The sequence below is a fragment of the Balaenoptera acutorostrata genome, chromosome 8, assembly GCF_949987535.1.
Source record: "Balaenoptera acutorostrata chromosome 8, mBalAcu1.1, whole genome shotgun sequence".
NCBI lineage: Eukaryota > Metazoa > Chordata > Mammalia > Artiodactyla > Balaenopteridae > Balaenoptera > Balaenoptera acutorostrata.
In genome coordinates, this window is record NC_080071.1 from 101735932 (window position 1) to 101755531 (window position 19600).

The following is a 19600-nucleotide window of genomic DNA, read 5'->3' on the forward strand; positions in this document are numbered from 1 at the left end:
GTGGAGAGAATAGACGTTAAGTACATACTCACGAACATCAGGAGAGGCGCCAAGACATGTGGCCTTGAGTGGAGATGGGAGCTCTCATCCTCTTGGGAGGATGAAGGGATGAGGCTGAGTGTGGTCAGGGAGAAGCAGGAGGGGGAAGGGACCCGAAGATGAAGGAGAGTCCTGGTGTTCTCAATTAACACGGTAAAGAAGGAGAGCAAAGGGGATGGAAGACCTGCAGGGTTACAACAAGAAACAGCTCAGGAACAGGGTCCAGGAGGGATGGGGACAGATGGTGATGGGGGTAGGGGGGCTCATAGAGGAGGGCCATGGTTCTGCCCAGGGGCTCGGCTGCCTGGATCTCCAGAGGAGCAGGGACAGGAGGGGATGAAGTGCAGACAGCAGGAATCACTTCTCATTTTTCTGCCTCTGGCCAGCTGGCAACCATGCAGCGACTGGGGAGAGGGTGTCTGTGGATGGAAGGCGACGGGGAGAAAGTGAGGAAGAAAACTCCCTTCCCCACGCCCTCCAGCAGCTGCAGACAGCAAGGATTTTGTTCTCTGGCTGAGTCTCTTATTTTTATATGGATGTTGTAACATCTCGTTAGCACAATCATCATCCTTGATCCATAGATTAGATTTGTTCTTTTATGCTTAATTAGTGGTCAAAAAACCTTCAGGTTATTAAATAATATCAAAATGTTTACTGAGTCCCTTCAGTTTAAGTAAAATTAACTATTCATAACTGACAACAGGATGACACACCACCTAATCGAGGCAATCTTTTTTTTCCACCTTGTATCCCTGATTGCAAAAACGAATTGATTTAGGGGTATTACAGAGAAAAGGAAAAGGAGCTTTTCTTTAGGACTTCATTATCACCACGAAACCAATGGAAGTATGTGCACTTCTCAGCAACTCTAAGGCACAGGAAAGCCCCCAGACCGCACCCCTGAAGGGAGGAGAGAAGGGAGGGAGGGTCTTCTTGTGGCTTCAGCCAACCACAGCCCCCACCCACGTGCAGCCGCCCACAGATGTGGAAGAAGACCGAGCCCAGGGGAGAGTGAGCCAGTGGAAGAGGACCACGTGGTCAAACCCTCTCTGCTGACCAGTCCAGCAGCTTCAGCAAGCATCACCCACCCACAGGGCTGCTTAGAAATGCAGGCTCTCCGGAGCCCCAGACCTATCGATCAGAATCTGCATTTCAATGAGCCCCTCAGGAGATGCTTGCGCACCTTGCAGTTTGAAAGCTTTGGACTAGGCTATGTGTATATCCCCAGAGCAAAGCGCCTGTAACTTCAAGGTTCCCAAGAGAAAACTAGCTCCAGAGAGGAGACCTAATTCTCAACAACTCTCAATAACAGCCCTATTTGTGATGAGCAGTGCTGGTGGGTGATATGCCTGGCACCATGCCTGCAATATTCCCCAGAGCCCTGGGAACTGATTATATTATTATGCGCCCCCCCCCCAGTCCACGTGGGAATTTGGAGGCTCCCAGAAGTTAAGGAACTTGCTAAGTTCACCCAGCTTGTAAAAGGCAAAGCTGGAAATGTATTTAAGTCAGCCCAAATCCCATAGATGTCATGGATTCCTTCAAATTCAAATTTATTCATGTGGGTTCACGGTATTAGATAGCTCAATGATTCTCCTGAACGACGCTAGACTACATCTTTAATGGCTAAATAAATTTTACTGCATCCATTAAATGGAATAATATTCAACATTCAAAACCAATGTTTTTAAGAATTGTCAATGATACAAGGCAATTTTCATCATGAAATATTTCTTGAAAAAAGCATAACAGTAAAAAATAACATACATACATATGTAAAAACTCAAACCACTCACAGAATGGATGAATAAAACACGGAATATTTATTCAATAAAATGCTATTCAGCACTTAAATATAACTAGATCTCTATGTCACCATTGACATTTCTCAAAAACATAGTGTTTAATCACGAAGAGTTGCAAAACAAAACTTTTAGTATATTATTTATATGCATTTTTTGAAGCATAGGAAACAATATTCTAAATTATTCATAGATACCAGTACATAATATACAAGCCCCCCAAAAATAGATTGAAAAGATACTCACAGAATTATAGTACTTGTTGCAATGAGCCCAAGGTAGGGGTCAAGACAATGTCAACTATACGCTGCTTTTTAATTCTTTGGAAAGTAAAATAGACGTGATAAATTTGATCTATATTGACAGTTGTTAATTCAATACGGTGGATATATAGTGCTTGTTGTATTTGTAGTTTTCTGCTATTTTAAGATTTCTGTATTTGAACTTATATGCCACAGAAAAGTTTAAAAAGAAGCACATAAAATATTAACAACAATTTCCTCTGGATAGTAATGTTATAGATAATTCTTGTTTTCTTCTTCAGGTTTTTCTGTCCTTTAAAAAATTTCCCTATTAAAATATACGACTTTTATAATCAGCCAAAAAATAGACTCACCTCCCAGTTTTCCAAGAGCTAATCCATTTCATGCCTCCGGGCTTTTGTAGAAAGCAGAGCTTGGTATTGAACTCAGGCATAGGGGAAAATCAAGAAGTGAATCATGCTGGGAGTTGACAGCAAATTTTCTTAAAAAAAAAAAAAAGAACTAGAAATTCAGGAGATGCAAACTTTTGAGATTAAAAGATTTTAGTATCACTTTTCTATTCTTATTTTATTTGATGTTTATGTTTGTCCTTTATGTCAATTCTATGGCAAAGCACAGCCAGGTACCATTCTACACACATCCGGTGCTTCCTGCACGTGGCCAATTTCATCTTTGAACCAGGCCACACATTTAGAGATTATCTAGTGCGACCCTTCATTTTAGCAGCAGGGAAACCGAGGCTGAGAAAGGTGAAGAGGCTTGCCCAGGGTCAGACAGCAGGACTAGAAATGAGTCTGAATCCTCCCTGATATTTTTTACTGCTCCGCCACAATGCCTTGGGGGTTGTGCAGACAACGGTGGAGCCCCAAATATGAGAAGATACAAATATCCACAAAGAAACGAATTGACATTTATTTTTTTAAGTAAACATAAATTGTGTTATATAAAAGCTAACATAATTATCTTCACTTGGGCCCAGATTTATATCTCTATCCTCCAAATCTAATTACTTCTTTGAGTGAGAGTCTCTTCCTGTATTGAATTCACTCCGTCCTGGAGAAGTGTGTTTGGATCTCGGTGTGCAAGTATGCATTTCTCAGCTTGCCTTTTCCATTGCCTCTGACTCTTTCCATGTGGTCCTTTCAAAAGCTGGCCCTTTTCGAAGCGAAGGGCCTCCTTAAAGCTAAAAAAAATGTGTATCCCTCACAGCAAGTATCTAACCAGAGACCTGGGTTCACTGACTTGGTGATTGTTTTTACCTGCTGGGCCACCCCTGGGGCCCTGGGGCCCTGCGGTCCCCTATGAGGAATGAGCCTGTTTGCAAAGAACAGTCCTGGGCCGGTCCCTTCCATCACTCTGTGTCAGCCTGTTCTGTCCCCTGCCCTCCACACCTTGGCTCGTTCCTGCTTCCAGAGTCAGGGAGGAACCAATTCCACACTCATCAGAAACTGGACGGCCCATGCTGCCCAGGTCCAGGGTGGCCCAGCGGTGGGTCTCAACCGGCACAGCCCAGACTCACATGTAGCCTTGACTCAAGTTCATGCCCTCGGCCATTGCTCTGCCCTCCAGCCCAGCCAGTCTGACCCTGTCACTACCTCAGTGACCGGCCCACCCACAGGAGACCAGCATGGCCATCTCGCAGGTCACCAAGGTCCTTCTGGACACACACGCACACTCATACGGCAAACAAGGCCCACCAGCGCGTGCGCGCACGCACGCGCACACACACACACACACACACACACACACACACACAGCCCTGGAGCCTGCACTCCCTCAAGCCCCCTGGCCTTCTTCACACACGGACCTGCCCGCAGTCCCCTCCCTGCAGGCTCCATCCTGCCCCTTCTAACCTGAAGTGTCTTCCAGCTCCCAGAGGGAGCTTCACAAAGGTGGGGACCCCTGTGGTTCCTTCCAGCCTCCCCAGCACAGGGCCTCGCACAGAGTCAACTCGAAATGGAGTCCTACTTCATGAATTAACGCGTCAGTAAGACTCACGATGATTTACTTTAAAGATCATATCCCATAAATACAAACAGAGCCCACTTGGGCTCGCCTCCTGGCCTCACCAGCTGCCCAGAGCTGGCCCGTCCAAATACCCGCCAACGCCCTCCCCAGGGCTCTAGGTTGAAGGCACCAATATCTACTTTCAAACTTCACACAAAGGCGCCCCTTCTGATCCCCGCCCAGTAGTGGATGAAATCAGCTTCCTGACGGAGGAGATGCCAGGTACATTACAGCTGAGACATTTTGCATCCAAAATTCCAGCATTGTACTGTTGTTACAATGGTGGTGGTTCCTACTGCCAGCCCTCCTTTCCACATCTAAGCCCAGGGCAGGCTCTGGAAGCATTTTGCAGCTCTGCTCCTGCATCCCTGAGGCAGGGAGAGACATGAGGACTTGCGGGCCTGGGACCACTCCCTTCCGACGTCTGTCACAGAGGCCTGAACGGGGAACAGAAACAGGCAGCCCTCCCGCGCCCCCTCTCTGGACTAGTGCCCACTCCCTCCCCTGTCAAGCCCTCCCTGGCTAGGGCCCAGGAGGGGGCCGACCCTCTGCAGGACCCTGCCCCCACCCCGTGCTCACGGCCTGTCCATTCAACAGGCACGTGGATGGCCCCTCGAGCCAGATCCCCGGGTGGGCCCTGCAGACAGGAGCAAGGGGGACACCACCCCTGTCAACAGTCTGTTCATTCCAGACAAGGTGACCTGAACAGCTGCCGTACTACCCTGGGCCAGACCAGGGAATCAGAAATGAATTACCCTGGTCCTGGGTTCACGGGCTCACAGCCCAGCAGGGCCCACGCAGCCCTCCAGGAACTCAGCAGCCGGCTCTTCTGCCCCAGCCTCTGTGCTCAGCCGCATTCCCCTCCACCACAAAGGGCTCCAGGACTTTTTTTTACTGAAATGAGGGAAGAGAAAGCATGATACTTCCAGACCATGAAAAATTACAAAGAGAACTACTACTGCCTGTGTACCCACCACCTGCAATTAACAGATGTTAACATCTCCAAAAGTGCCTGGGAGATTTCTAAAGCAATAAAATCATGCAGCTACGATTGCAACTGCTGGGTACCCCTCCCCAGCCCCATTCCCTCTCCTTGGCCCGACAGGCAAACCCCATCTGAAGTTGGAATGTGTTCTTCCCATCCTGACAGTCTTATTTTGCTCTATGGATATGTATCCAAAAAGACAGGGTAGCAAAGCTTTATTGTTTTTACTATTTCCATAAAGTCGTACTGAATTTATAATTCTGAAACATGCTTTCTTCACTCACCGTATTCATACTGTAGCTTTAAGCTCTCATGCAGTTGATTCCTATACATCTAGCTCATTTATTTTAATTGCTGTTAGAATGTGTGCATGTGAACACAGCATGATTTATTCAGCCAGTTCCTTCCTGGTGGACATTATGATTTTTCAGTACTGTAAACAATGCTCAGCTCATGGCCACGTTCACATCTTCCCACGGAGGACTTCCCCTGGGAAGGGTACCTCACACGAGAATTTCTGGGTTATAGGTTTGATGCTTATTCAGTTTTATTAGGGCCCAACTGGCCTCCAAAGGCAGAGCTGAGGTGCAGTCCTCCCAGCAGGGAGCGAGACCCTGTGTCACCTGCTCTGGTCACTCTGGTCCTTGTCATGCCCTTTCTAGCTGTGCTCCTTGGTTGAGTTAAGTGGCAACTCTCCAGACATGACCACTGAGCACCCTGATCTGTGCCTGTTTGGCCACTGGGGATGTTGTCCCCTAGGAAATTCAGGGTCCTGTCCTGTGACCAATTCTCTCTAAAGTTGCTTGTCTTTTGTGCCATGTGATTCTCTCCTTGGATGACAGGCTCACTTGGATGAGCCGAGGGAAAACAGTGTTCTTCCTCGTCTCCTTTCCTTCCTCTGGTAGGTCCCTTCCTGAACTGGAGTGGCATCCTGAGTGGGCCGAGAAAGACATTCCCTCGGAGCAGGGGTGGAGAACAGCTCCATCAGCATTTGTGCCTTGGGGCTCAGCATTGGTTCCCCAGCCCCTGGCTCTTCAGAGGCAGTAGAACAGAGGACCATCGCCTGCTCTGAGAGGTCCTGCGGTGCTGGAAATGTGGGTGCGCAGTGACCTTGCTGGCCATCCCAGCCTCGCTCACTGCAGCAACCAGGAGGGGTCTGTGTCACATTTAATAACTACTACGTGAATAAAACTTAGTTTAACTTATTATGAATTTGAGGTGTGTAACATACATTTCAGAAAGCGAAGGAGAAAAAAGGGAGAAGTGACATGAGAAGGAATTGGTGCGGTGGCACAGCTCCTAGTGGCTAAGGAACCAACTGAAGAATCACAGAAAGTATGGGGGCCGGGAAGGATGAGGACAGCGGGGAAGGAGAGGAGATGCAGGAGTCCTGAGTGCCGTGGTGGCATCCCTCTTCAGAGCCAGGAGGAAGCACTCTGGGTGCAGGTCTGGCCAGCAGTCCAGAGGGAACAGCAAAGACTGCTTTCACAATGAAAGACAATGAAAGAACTCCAAAATAGATGACTCTGCTGAGGTATTTGGGGGGATGTGTACTGATGTCTGCAACTTTGAAAGGCATCAGAAAGAAGAAGGATTGATGGGTGGAAAGAAAGAGGGATAGAGAAACAGCGATAAAGCAATATGGGACAATGTAGATGGAATTTAGGCATGGATAGATGGAGATTCACTGTGAAATTCTGTCATCATTTCCACACATGAAATTTTTTAGAATAAAATGTTGGGGGGAACAGGTAACACCTGCTCTTCAAAATTATCATAAGGATTACACGAGATAATGAATATGGAAGGGCTCTGTACACTATAGAGGATTTACAGATTGTTTAAATGATTAAAATGGTATACCAGCATAACAAGGGGAGATTAAAGAGATAAGGAAACAAATGGAGTGACTTTCTGAACCAATAAATAAATTAAAAATAGCACAGGAGGGCACTTCCCTGGTGGCGCAGTGGTTAAGAATCCGCCTGCCAATGCAGGGGACATGGGATCAAGCCCTGGTCTGGGAAGATCCCACATGCCACAGAGCAACTAAGCCCGTGCGCCACAACTACTGAGCCTGGGCTCTAGAGCCCGCGAACCACAACTACTGAAGCCCACGTGCCTAGAGCCCATGCTCCGCAACAAGAGAAGCCACCGCAATGAGAAGCCCGCACACTGCCATGAAGAGTAGCCCCCACTCGCCACAACTAGAGAACGCCTGCATGCAGCAATGAAGACCCAACACAGCCAAAAATAAATAAATTTATTAAAAAAAAATAGCAAAGGAAAGACAGGGTAGATTATCACATTTCTGGCAAAGAGGAAATACTGAATATAATCAAAATGAATGCAGAATAAAGAGACAAATTGATTAAAGTACTTTTTTAAAAAAAATCAGTGGACATGAACAAACAACAAGTATCCAACTTATGGATAATTGGTATCCCTAAAATAGAGAACCTACCAAATGGAAATAAAAATATTCAAAGGTAAATGAGAAGGAAATATTTTTGGGAAAAAAAAAGGAAGAATTGCAGCTACAGATTGAAAGGGCACTCCATATTCCAGAAGAAAATGATACAGGAAAGCAACACTAAAGCATATCCTAGTAAGCTTTATCAAGGATAGAAAAGAAAGTCTTTAGGCATCCAGGCAAAAAATAAAAATAAAACATGTAACTCCTTACAAAGAAGGAAATTTGGCTGCCTTCAGATTTTTCCCAGCACCACTAAATTCCAGAAGACCACAAAGGAATGTATTCAACATTTGTGGGAAATAAAATGTGACCTAAAAAATTTATACTAAGTTGAGCAATAGACAACCTCAAATATGCAAGTACCCAAAATATTGCACTCATGAAGGTCTCTAGAAAGTCCTAAAAACAACCAGCCAGCCAGCCAAGACATACTTGGAGATGCCTGGTACAAGAACTAGAGATAGCCTGGCAGTGGGTTACTTACAGAATCAGGGCTAAAGAGAGTCAAAATATGATTCCAGCAGGTCAATATTCTGACATTAGCCACATGAGAATGATATAAACTAACCAAACTTGGAGCTATAGGCAGGAAAGGGATTTGGAAGAAAGTCTAAATCTTTTCTTTTTCTCATGTTTCATCTGGGTTGTCAAAAACTGGCTGAAGGTTGATAAATCAAGAAATGGAGTTTTCAATATTTGTACAAATATAAAACTAAAATATAAGACAATCAATCTGCATATTACTGGCAGAAAACATTCCAACTACACACACACACACACACACGCACACACACACACAAAACATTAACACTCAGTAAAGTAACATAAAAAAGACAATAGAACTAAGATCAAACTTGACAGATATATCAATAACTGGATAAATTCATACCTTTAAGATTATATTTGAAAAATCTACTTGCTGAAAAAAAAAAAAAAAAAAGAGCTGCACCTAAGCAAAGCCGCTGAGAAGCCTGAGAGTAAATGGATGGGCAAAGCCGTGATGAGCAAGGCTGGGGCTATGAAAGCACAATCAGTCAAGACAGTTCAGGGGACGCATTATGGAGAGGAAGACACTTTATAATGATAAAGAGGGTAATATGCAATAAAGCCCTAACTGTCAGGAAAACGTATGTGCCAACGAATGCGGCACCAAATTATAAAGGAAAAACTAAGTAAATACGCAGAGAAATAGAAACACAACAGTAGCAAAAAGATTGAATTCACCTCTCTCTGCCTATATCTAATTAATCACAGAAATGCAATGACAGAAGATTAAGGGTAGGGGTCTAGGCCACAAAATGAATCAACAAGTTTCGAACCCTGCCCAGCAAACTGAACGTTCCCGCCTTTTCAGCACCTATGGGACATTTACAAACAGTGGCACCTACAGGCCTCAAGGGCCCACCTACTCCCAGAGGTGTGGGCAGGGTGAGGGGAAGAAGGGTACCTGGGACAAGCTCCAGGTGAAGTCATGGCCCACACACCCACCCCCCACCCCAGGACTGAAGAAATGAGGAAGTACATGCTGACATGTAGATGTGAACCAGGTGAGGGCAGGGGCTTCAGTGCACCAGGCCTAGAAAGGCCGTGACACTGCTTTCCTCCTGCTGCCCCACCTACCTGGGCGCCAGCCCGCTGGCAAGGCTGCTCAGGTGACTCAGCCACCCAGCTTGGCCTCCTGGAACCGGATAGGACAGAGCTGGGCGGAAAAACAGATGGGGGAGGAGCAAAGAGAGAATTCGAAGCACACTGATCCAATCAAGAAAGAAGCACAAGCAAACTGCCCCAGATGAGAAGTGAGAATGGGAAATAACCACAGAAAAAAATGTATAAATCATAATAAAAGCAAATTTTGCTGAAACCCATGCAAATACATATGAAACCTGGAAGAAATGGATGACTTTCCAGGAAAACATGAGTTACCTAATTTGAATATAGGAAAAATATGTAGAATACAGAAGAAATTAGCAAATGAATTATTTTAGGGAAATATTTTGTATATCAATTCCATAATCACACACTTTATTGAATTCCCTTATTTTTCAAAATGTTCTCACTAGATTCTCCTGCTTGTTTCAGGTACACAACTAAGTCACCTGACAATAATGACAATTTTGCTCCCTTCTTCCCAATTTTTATATCTTATTCCTTTTTATTTTCTAACTCTATTAACTAGTCCTTTCAGGACAGTGTCAAAGAATCATGATGAAAATGATCATCTTTACCTTGTTTCTGCCATTAATGACAGGCTCTCAGTGTGTCCCTGTTCCATGGAAGCTGGTTTCTTGTTTGAGTTTCTTTTTCTTACTACATGGAGGGAGTGTTTACCTATTCCTATTTTAGATGTGACTGTACATTTTTATCAAATGCCATTTTGGCTTTAATGGAGATAATCATAGATGGTGTTTTATTTTCCTTGAGACTCTTTAATACAGGAAATTACTTCCCAATTCTTTTTTCTAATATTAAGTAGTTCCTGGCACTAAAATATTCTTGCATTCTTGGAATGCGTTGTACTGCATTATTTTAAAAATATTTTTAGAGATTTCATTTGCTAAAACTTAATTTCAAGTGTTTGCATCAATCAATATGAATTTTTACTTCTGTGTTCTTTTTACCAGGTTTTGGGCTGAATTTTATGCTAGCTCCATGAAATAATTTTGATGTTGTCTTTTTTTTAAGTTCTAGAATAGCTTACATGTGCATTCAAATTCTATTCTTTGCTGATACAGAGTTCAATCTGAGGCTAGTGGCTCAATATAAAAATTGGGAAGAAGGAAGCAAAATTATTATTATTTGTATACGTGGAAGGACCAGGAGAATGCATTGAAAAGTTACTTGAACAATAAGATAATTTAGTTAAGTGTCTAAACATAGAATTATATCCAAAGATAATTAGCTTTCGGTAGAAAACTACCAGTTAGAGAATACAATGGGAAGATAAAGATAGCCTTTCTGCATCTAACTTCCCCCTGTGTCCACACACCCCACTCCTCAGAGCTGCCCCCCACTGCACCCCCGCCACGGGAGGACACGGACGGGCCTCTCCATCCAAGGATGATCACCATGTGCTTCTCTCCTAACCTGATGGACAATTACACACACCGAGAATATCACCTTGACTGGCGAGATAAACAGTACACAGACAATTATTTTAAAATTACATAATTTCTTACAATTTTATTAATGATACAAATATATAATATCTAACCAGCTCAGCAATGTTTTCACTCCATAATGCGGAAGCAACAAAAGTCCCTGCTGGAGACGAAGAGAATGGACTTGAGGACACGGGGAGGGATGAAGTGAGCGAGTGGCATGGACATATATACACTACCAAACGTAAAATAGATAGCTAGTGGGAAGCAGCCGCATAGCACAGGGAGATCAGCTCGGTGCTTTGTGACCACCTAGAGGGGTGGGATAGGGAGGGTGGGAGGGAGACGCAAGAGGGAGGAGATATGGGGATATATGCATATGTGTAGCTGACTCACTTTGTTATACAGCAGAAACTAACACACCATTGTAAAGCAATTATACTCCAATAAAGATGTTAAAAAAAAAAAAAGTCCCTGCTGAGAGTACAAGTGCCATTTCTTATGGCTTCTGCTTTTGTTATTACTATTAGCATCAATCCACAGTTTATTAGTAGAAATATTTTAAGACTACTCATTGGTTTTATGAGGAAACTTTAGACATAGAGAACACCATCTGTAAATCCATCTAACTCGGCATGTAGACGCCGTACCATTCCCTAGGCGACCCCGGAGCCCCGCACGGCCTTTCCACCCCTCCCTACAGAGAGGGCAGGTGGGGCGCCTGTGTCCACTCGTCCAGGGATTATCAGTGACCGTGTTCCCCGCCCTGGCACAGTCGGGGCACGTGGCCCAGCATCCCGCAACAGCGGCCTCCCAGGGTGCATCAGGCGGGGTTTGGTGAACAGCCCAGGAGCCTCTCAAGGTATCCCGCTTATTAGCAGAGAACTGAAGGCTTTCACGACTGCTGGAAGGCTGGCAGCGAGGGTCAAGGAGGCCACAGAAACTGTCCTGGTGCCCCCTTCACTGAGCAGCCGGCTCTCAGAATCTGTCACCCACTGCCACCCTGCAGGCACAGGGTCTCTTTCTCTTCCATCTCCCGGGCCTCACACCAGGGCCTCCCTTCAGCTGCCTCTGCCAGACCTTGAGAAAGGGGATCCTACGAAGTGTAGTTCCGGGCGCCTGACCTGCAGCAATGCAGAAGGGAATGCAGGAGAAATTCAGAGCCTGCAACGGACAGGGCAGTCTCCACCTTTGCCAACTAAGCCTCATCCAAACCACAGGGGCAATGTGGCTTCGCCTCCCCACACCCCTCATGCAAACCCACTCGGAAGGGAAGGGGCAAAGGCCATGGTTCTGTCTCTGGAGAACATGCATCTCATTTCCAGCTCAGTCACCATTCCCATTTGAGATGCTGTCATTTGTGTTTTATATTAGCGAGGAGTGGATGAGAGATAAGAAAGAAATGGGGAAACACATACAACTACGTAATAAAGCAAAGAAGAACTCATACCTGGCCATTCCAACCCCCGTTGTCTTTACAGATTTCTTTTCATACCTCCCATGCACGCCTCCTTGGCCTCAGCCAGCACCTGCTGACCATGCCCTTTGCCTGCCGGGTGACCCCTTCATCCCTTCATCACCCTGCTTTGCTGCTTTCTTCCATTCACCCACCACGGCACGAAGCTCACGTGTGTCCCCACCGTGCCCCAGGGCTGCCCTCTTCTACACAGCAATGTGGTGCTGTCTCCTGCTTGTTTCTCGCTAAATGCTCCAACACCTTCACCAACCTCACCCTCGCCTGACAACTGTCCCGCTGCACGGAGGAAACAGAAGCCCCGGCAGAGAGCCTCCACAGGCTGACACAGCCTCGGCCCGCAGCCTGCCACCCATCCATCAGCCCAGCTTCCTGGGTGCTGGTGGGCTCCTCCTCCAGCTCTGCATGCCCACCTGTTGCCCCAAAACCTGTGCCACCCACAGCCTTTGCCATCTCTGTTGATGGCAACACCATGCTTCTGACTGCTTGGGTCAAAAACCCTGCCTTCGAAATGCATTCAGCATCTGGCCACTTCTCACCACCGTCACAGCTAACCCTCTCGTCCCATCTGCTGTCAGCATCCGTCTGGATCACTGCCCTCTCCTCCCAACGGGGCGTCCACAGTCCATCCCCACAACCCCAGCCAGGCTCCTGCCTCACTCAGAGTGAAAGCCCAAGTCTGTGCGAAGGATCGCAGGCCCCGTGGGCCTGGCCCCAGCTCTCTCCGATGCCTTCCCTTCAGGTGCCCTTGAGCTCTCCAGCCACATGGCCTCACTGTGGCTCACGCTTGCCCCAGGGCCTTTGCACTTACTGTTCCCTCTGCCTGGAACATCCTTTCCACAGACATCTGCATGGTCAACACCCTCAGCTCCTTCAAGACTCTGCCAAAATGCCAGAAGCTCGACGTGGCACCTAGGTAAAATTACAATTGGCACCCCCAGGCCACTGACACTGTCCTACTTCATCTCTGTTACAAACACTTAATCACTTCCACCACACTGTATGAATTATGAAGCACATTGTGTTTACTGTTTAATCCCTCTGCCTCCCCCAAGAATGTAGGCTCATGAAAGCAAGGGATGCCAAGCACTAGAACGGCGCCTACTCAGAGGGGTTCCGTAACTGTTGGTGAATGAGGATGGGCAACAGGGTCAGTTATGCATTTCCAGAAGTCAGCACCGAGGGAAGAGGCAGCATTGTGGGGGTGGTCCCCACTCTGAGGACCTCACAGTTCACGTGGGGAGAAGGCCTTGGACGTGAGGACCCCGTGTACTTTCCCGAGAGAGTCCACTGGGTCTCAAGAAGCCACATCAGCCAGGGCCCAACTTGTGGCCGCTAATGGCTTGGGTCCCCCGTGCAACAGAGCTGGTGAAGGGTAGGCAGGAGCAGGGAGAAGATGTGGGTATTTCACCCCCAGAGGGCCACCTGCCACCTGCCTCCCCATCCTCAAAGTTTCTTCGGCTCCCATCAGCTTCCTAAGTTTACCCTTGGAAAATGACTCCTTAGAGGAGCCTACAGCAAAAAAAAAAAAAAAAAAGCCCACTACAGGCAAGCAAGAAGAGACATGGACAATCCAAGACATGACAGTTGACACTTTACCAGCAGCTCCAGATGAGTTCAGGATGGGGAGGGGCACAGCAGCCTGAAGCACAAGCAGGTAATGCAGCCATTGGTGAAGTGGGAGCTGAAAGGCCCTGCATGGACCACTACACCTCAAAATATCACCGAGGGCCACGTAAAGCCCACCAGCGGTCACCCAGTCTCTCATTTCCATTTCCTTCCTGCAAGAAGCTCGGGGAAGGGACAGGGAGGGGACGGGGGCCGGGGAAGGGGGTACAACAAGCTCGCAGCACAACAGCCTGTGAGGTATGCTAGATGGGGATGGAGGTGCGCTTCAGTTTTCGGTGCAAAGTATCAGTCATTTTAATTTATTTTGAATGGCAACGACTTCCTGGGGTAAAGCGTTGAGTAGGTTTCTGAAGAGGTACCCAGGTCCAACAGAAAACCAGTGCTGGGTTAACGGATAAGTCCATCCCGAGCGCAGAAGGGAGGGGGCGTGGCAGTGCCCAGACGGCAGCTCACTTTCTCCTACACGCTCCAGGTGGTGCGCGCGCATGTGTGCGTGTGTCCGTGTGTGCGCACGCGCACGCCGAGACGTCCTGGGGCCCGCGTGGCGCTGAGATGATACCGGCAGTGGTGTTCAGCCCTCCGCTCCTCCTTCAAGCACTCTGGGGCTGGATCTTGAGCGGGGAAGGGGCATGGAAAGTTGGAACACTTAAAAAGCAAAATTAAAATAATGACTCCGCTAAGTGATTGAGCAGAAACATTATCAAAATCTAAAAGCCATTCCTATGTGAAATTCTCTGATGTTAGGTGGGCAGTGGACCTTCTAAAATGAAATCTATTACAAAGAGGAGGCTTAACAGGCAGATACGACCTGCCCAGTCTGCTAAAGGTGAGCTTTATCCTCCTAGGCCAACAGACCACGTGTTCCCTTAACAGAGGCTGAACATCCTGGGGGGCTCCCCATCATGGAGAAATGGGCTGCTCCCATGTCCCTTCTGCCCCAGTTTAATTTGGAGGGTCACTTCAGAATCGAGGACCCATAGCAGCTCTTTGAGGTCAAATACTAACTCACAAGGGCAGGAAGATGAGTTAGCACAAGTCTTCAGGAAAGCAATTTGCAAATTTGTATTAAGAGCCTTTGTAACAACCCACAGATAATGCTTCTACATAATCTCTCAAAGATGTGGATAAAAACTGACACATAAAGATGTCTGACAAGCATTCACATCCAAGCAAGAAATGGGAAAGCAACCCAAACGTAGAAAGTGGTTAAGTAATAAATTATCACATCAATGGGACATAATGCAACTATGAAAAATATGTTAACAAAAAAGCTGTTTTAATGATGCGGGGAAATGTTTTTGATTTAATGTTGAACCAAAACCAGAATGCAAAACTTTATTTACAGTATGAGCTCAGTTTAGAGAAAGAACAAATCATTGTGCTGTACACCTTAAACTTATATGGTGCTGTATGTCAATTATATCTCAATAAAACTGGAAGAAAAAAAAAGAAAGAGAAAACAAGTTAAAAAAAAACTGGATAGAAAAATGTACTAATGCTAACAGCGAATGGGAAAATTGTGGGTGAATTTTTTGTATCATTACACTTTTGATTTTCCAAATTTACTACAATGAGCACAGTATCAGATACAGTTTAATTTAAAACTTATTTCACAAAATGAGGAAGCAGGAAAGGTGTTTCTCTTCAGAGGTGGGAGCCCAAATTAGAAAGGGAAACCAAGGCAGCCCCATCTCTTTACCTGGATGACAGCTCAGTTCCCTGTGGAACCAAGAAACCAAGTGCAAAGGAAGTGGGGGGCCTCATGCCTGAGGGGCAGCTCTGAGAGTCAACCATGGAATAATGGGGCCAGGGCCTGAGGGGGGAGTGGCCTTCCAAGGACATTCAGCCAGTAGCAGCAGTGCCTGGAATGCTACTCCAGCCCTTGCTAACCTCTGGGGACTATAGGACACCGCATCTAGAGACAGTCCAGAGTGCAGGTAGCAGCTGGCCTGCAGTTAGCAGGCCAGGTTGGAATGCCGGGCTCTGCCACCCTCCAGCCCTGGTTCCATCTCGAGCCAGTTACTCAAGCCCCTCTGTGCCTCAGCTGTGTCATTTGTATAATGGGGATGGTGACAGTTCCTAATTCACAGAGTTGCAGAGGCCTTGCACATAGTAGGCATTCAGTCAATATAAGTTCTACCTTTAGGCAGAAAGGTCACTAGCTGAGGGAGGGAGGTGACACTGTCATACATCACTGATGAAAGTCACACTGCCTCCAAGGTCAATCTGCTGGGCGTTCTTCTGCCCTGGCAGTAGATCCCAAATGTCACTCTGCAGGCCGGCTGAGCCGGTGACCTCAGAGACACCTGGGAACCTTCCAAAAGCTATGAATGCCCCACCTCCTCCCCCAAAGTCTCCGGTTCAGTAGGCCTGGGCAGGGCCTGGGAATCTGCATGGTAACAACACTCCCAGCAGGTTCTGACTGGCATTCTGCCCTAGGGGCCCCTCGCTGCCAGGGTGCCCACGGAAGGCCACCTTGGGATGAACATTAAGAAGCACGTTCGGATGAAAAGCTGCCGTTTCTGTTGGAGGAGTTCCTCTCCTACCCCCTGGGCGTTGCCTGAGGTCCTGGGTCAAAAAAGCCCATCCTTTACTTCCATGTGCAGAGAAACTAAGCATCCATCATCAGTGGGTTCTAGGATTCATTGTGTTTCATCATCAGACACAAGTTAAAAACACCCATGACCCTTCACTTTGCCAAGGACTCAAGCTTTTCTGTGCGCATGCTGTTTGAGTGTGTCCATCCAAACCAGCACCGTTAGACCCATAAAAGGGATCTCCAGGCTGGGTCTTGGGCACTCCAGCCCCAGACACCACGCCCTGCGCTCATTCTGTATTACCTCCCTCCTCGTGATAGTTCAAAATTGCTCACAGAACAAGTTCTGCCTGAGATTCCACTCCACGTGGCATTTATTAAGCTGCCTGGATTGTCACCATCCCAACACAACTCAGTTAAACCCTGCATACTGCCACACTGAGATTAAAAGATTAGTGTTCCTATCTGGAGGCTTGAAAAGTCATTTGCCCTAGATTTCAAGTCATTGAAACCCTCTGTACTCAGATCATTCAACATAAATGCAGGACACACTCACATAAGGGCCGATTCAAAGAAGTACAGGACACAGCACCTGCCTTCAGGGGTCCGGCAGGTGGGGAGATAGACCGTCTTAGTCTGTTCGGGCTGCTACAACAAAATACCACAGGTTGGGTAGCTTATAAAGAACAGAAATGTGTCGCTCACAGTTCTGGAGGCTAGAAGTCCAAGATCAGGGTGTCAGCATAGTCAGGTGAAGGCCTTCTTCTGGGTCACAGATTTCTAGGACCCTCATTTGGCAGAAGGGAGCTAGGGAACTTTGTGGGGTCTCTTTTATAAGGGCACTAATCCCATTCATGAAGACTCCACCCTCGTGACCTAAGCACCTCCCAAAGGCCCCAAACTCATAGTTCCCAGAAGACAAGGAGCCAGAGTGGGAAGCAGACATGGCTTAGGAGGAACATAGAGGGCAGAGCGCCAGAACCAGACCCCTGTGAGACCAGGGATACACCCACAATGCAAATCGGCCTGCAAGCAGAGGGGGCCATGTGTGCGATTAGCTGGGCTTTCCTTGTGCACAGGAGACAGGCCCAGCTGCTGTGCACTGTGAGGGCACCCAGGCCAGGGGCCCCCCAAGGGGGCTCCTGGGAACAGAGAGCATGCTGTGACAGACCCAGCAGGAGAAGGAATCCGGGCAGACTGACTCCAGACCAGGCAGGAGGGACTTACGATCAGTGAGGAGGAGGGGAGCCCCCGCCCCGCTGCGACTTCCTGAGAGGCTGCCCAGGAGGCGTCTGTCTGCCTGGATTTGAGGCAGGAGATAGATGGGCCTCGGGCTGAGCCGCTGGAGTTCGTCCCCTGTGGACAGATAGTCCAAAATAGCAGGAGGGAGGAGAAGCTGAGCCCTGCCCAGATAAGAGATGAAAGGCCACATGTTCCTCATTCTCGAAGACAAGGAGACCTCCTCAACTACACATGCACAGAAAGGCTCCTTGAAGGTCAAAAAGGGAGGGGTGTCCACCCCATAGTAGGTGATGTCAACCTACCTATCGGCCTCTTTGCTGGAATCCATCTTGGCTAAGAGATGCGTGTGCACACACGGGAGAACCCTGAGATAAACCAAATACAGACTTAGAACCAGCCAAAGCAAGATGATTGGCCAAAGGAAACCCGGAAGAAATGCCCCGTAAAAGTGATTCAAACTACCACAAGGGCGCGACTCTCAAGGTGAGCCCACCTGTGTGTCTATCCACACGTACTCCTTTTCCTCCTAATAAACACTTTACTTGTTTCACTGCTTTCCATCTTTGTGGGAATTCATTTCTGCAAAGCCATACGGGCCAGGGCCTTGTCACCGGCCACTGGGCTTGTGGCTAGGGTTCAGTGCTCTCACTGCCGCAGCCTGACTTCCATCTCTGGCCGGGAACCGAAATCTTGCTTCAAGCCGCTGCAGGCTGAGGCCACCTGAGATCACATTTAAGCCCCCCAGATTTAAGCTTCAATGCACAGATACAGAGCGAGGGAGAGCTGGCTGGGCAGAAGCCGGAGGTTTGGGGTTATCTTGGTGTTTGTTTCTTACCAATCTGTTCTTTGGTAACAATACCATGTAAGTGCATGTGTGTGAGTTTAGTGGATATGCACTGTGCACCCACCACGTGGTCTAGGAGCTGGGGGCTCTCAAATGAGTAAAACATGCAAACTCCCTGCTCCGGAGAGTGACCACGAGAGTTACCACCGGGGCTGGGTTCAAACCTGGGTCAGCTTCCTCCCAAGGGTTGGTCTCTTTCCACCTCACTGTACTGCTTCCCTCCAGGCTGAGCCAGAGGCCAGCGTAGAACAAAAAAGGGAGATTTTGTAGGAAGATTGCAGCCCAAATCAAAATGCCTCCTAGCAGGAAGAGGTGGGAAGGGTGCTGACCTGGATCTGACATCCATCCAGGGCACAAGGAGCCCTCCCACCACCCCTGAGCTGGGAAAGCTGAGGGATCATCAAAGGCTCAGGCAGACAAGGTGTGACCCCCACCCCAGTGGTCTGTCTTCCTGAGCCAAGGGAAGAGGCATGTCACCTGGGCAGTGAGGATGGTCCTGCCCTGCTCCAGGGGGTTGCAGGTTCCCGACAGAGGCCTGGGGGAGACATGTATGGAAAGCAATGGGCGTCGGGGGGCTGGCTGCTAGTGTCCCTCCCAGAGGATCTGGCCCTGCCAAGCCCAGACCCACCTCTTACTGGTACCCAGGGAAAAGGAGGCCCCGCCTGCTGATGGGTCCACCCTCCATCTCAGAGACACACACCCAAAGCCCCTCCCGGAAGGAAGCCTGGATCCCGGGACTGCAAGCCTTGGAGGTCAAAGGGCAAGCCGAGCTCTCAAAGGAGGCGTCGGGGGCCTCAGGGTGTTCCCCATCTGAGACAGGAAGGTCCAAAGTCGGCCAGCTTTGAGCTGGACCTAAAACCTGTGCCCTTGGCCTTGGAACAAGAAGAGGGAAATCAAGATGTGGGTAGGAAACAGAGTGATCCTCTTGGGTGGGTCCTGGGAAACTGTGTCCCCAGCCAGCCATGTGCAGACGCTGGGCCCCTGCCCATTCCGGTCACGGACTAATGGTCCTCAGGACGCTGCAGTTTAGGAAAGGAGCGGGGGAGTTTCCTTCCTGAATCCCAGAAGAAGAAGAAAAGGAGAAGGAGGAGAAAAAAATAATAATGTCCCAGATGTTGAAGTCAAAATAGCTTCCTCTGAAAAGGAATGGTGCTTTTAAGACACATAGAATGAAACCGACAGACAGGCAGACCTGGGAGCAGCCA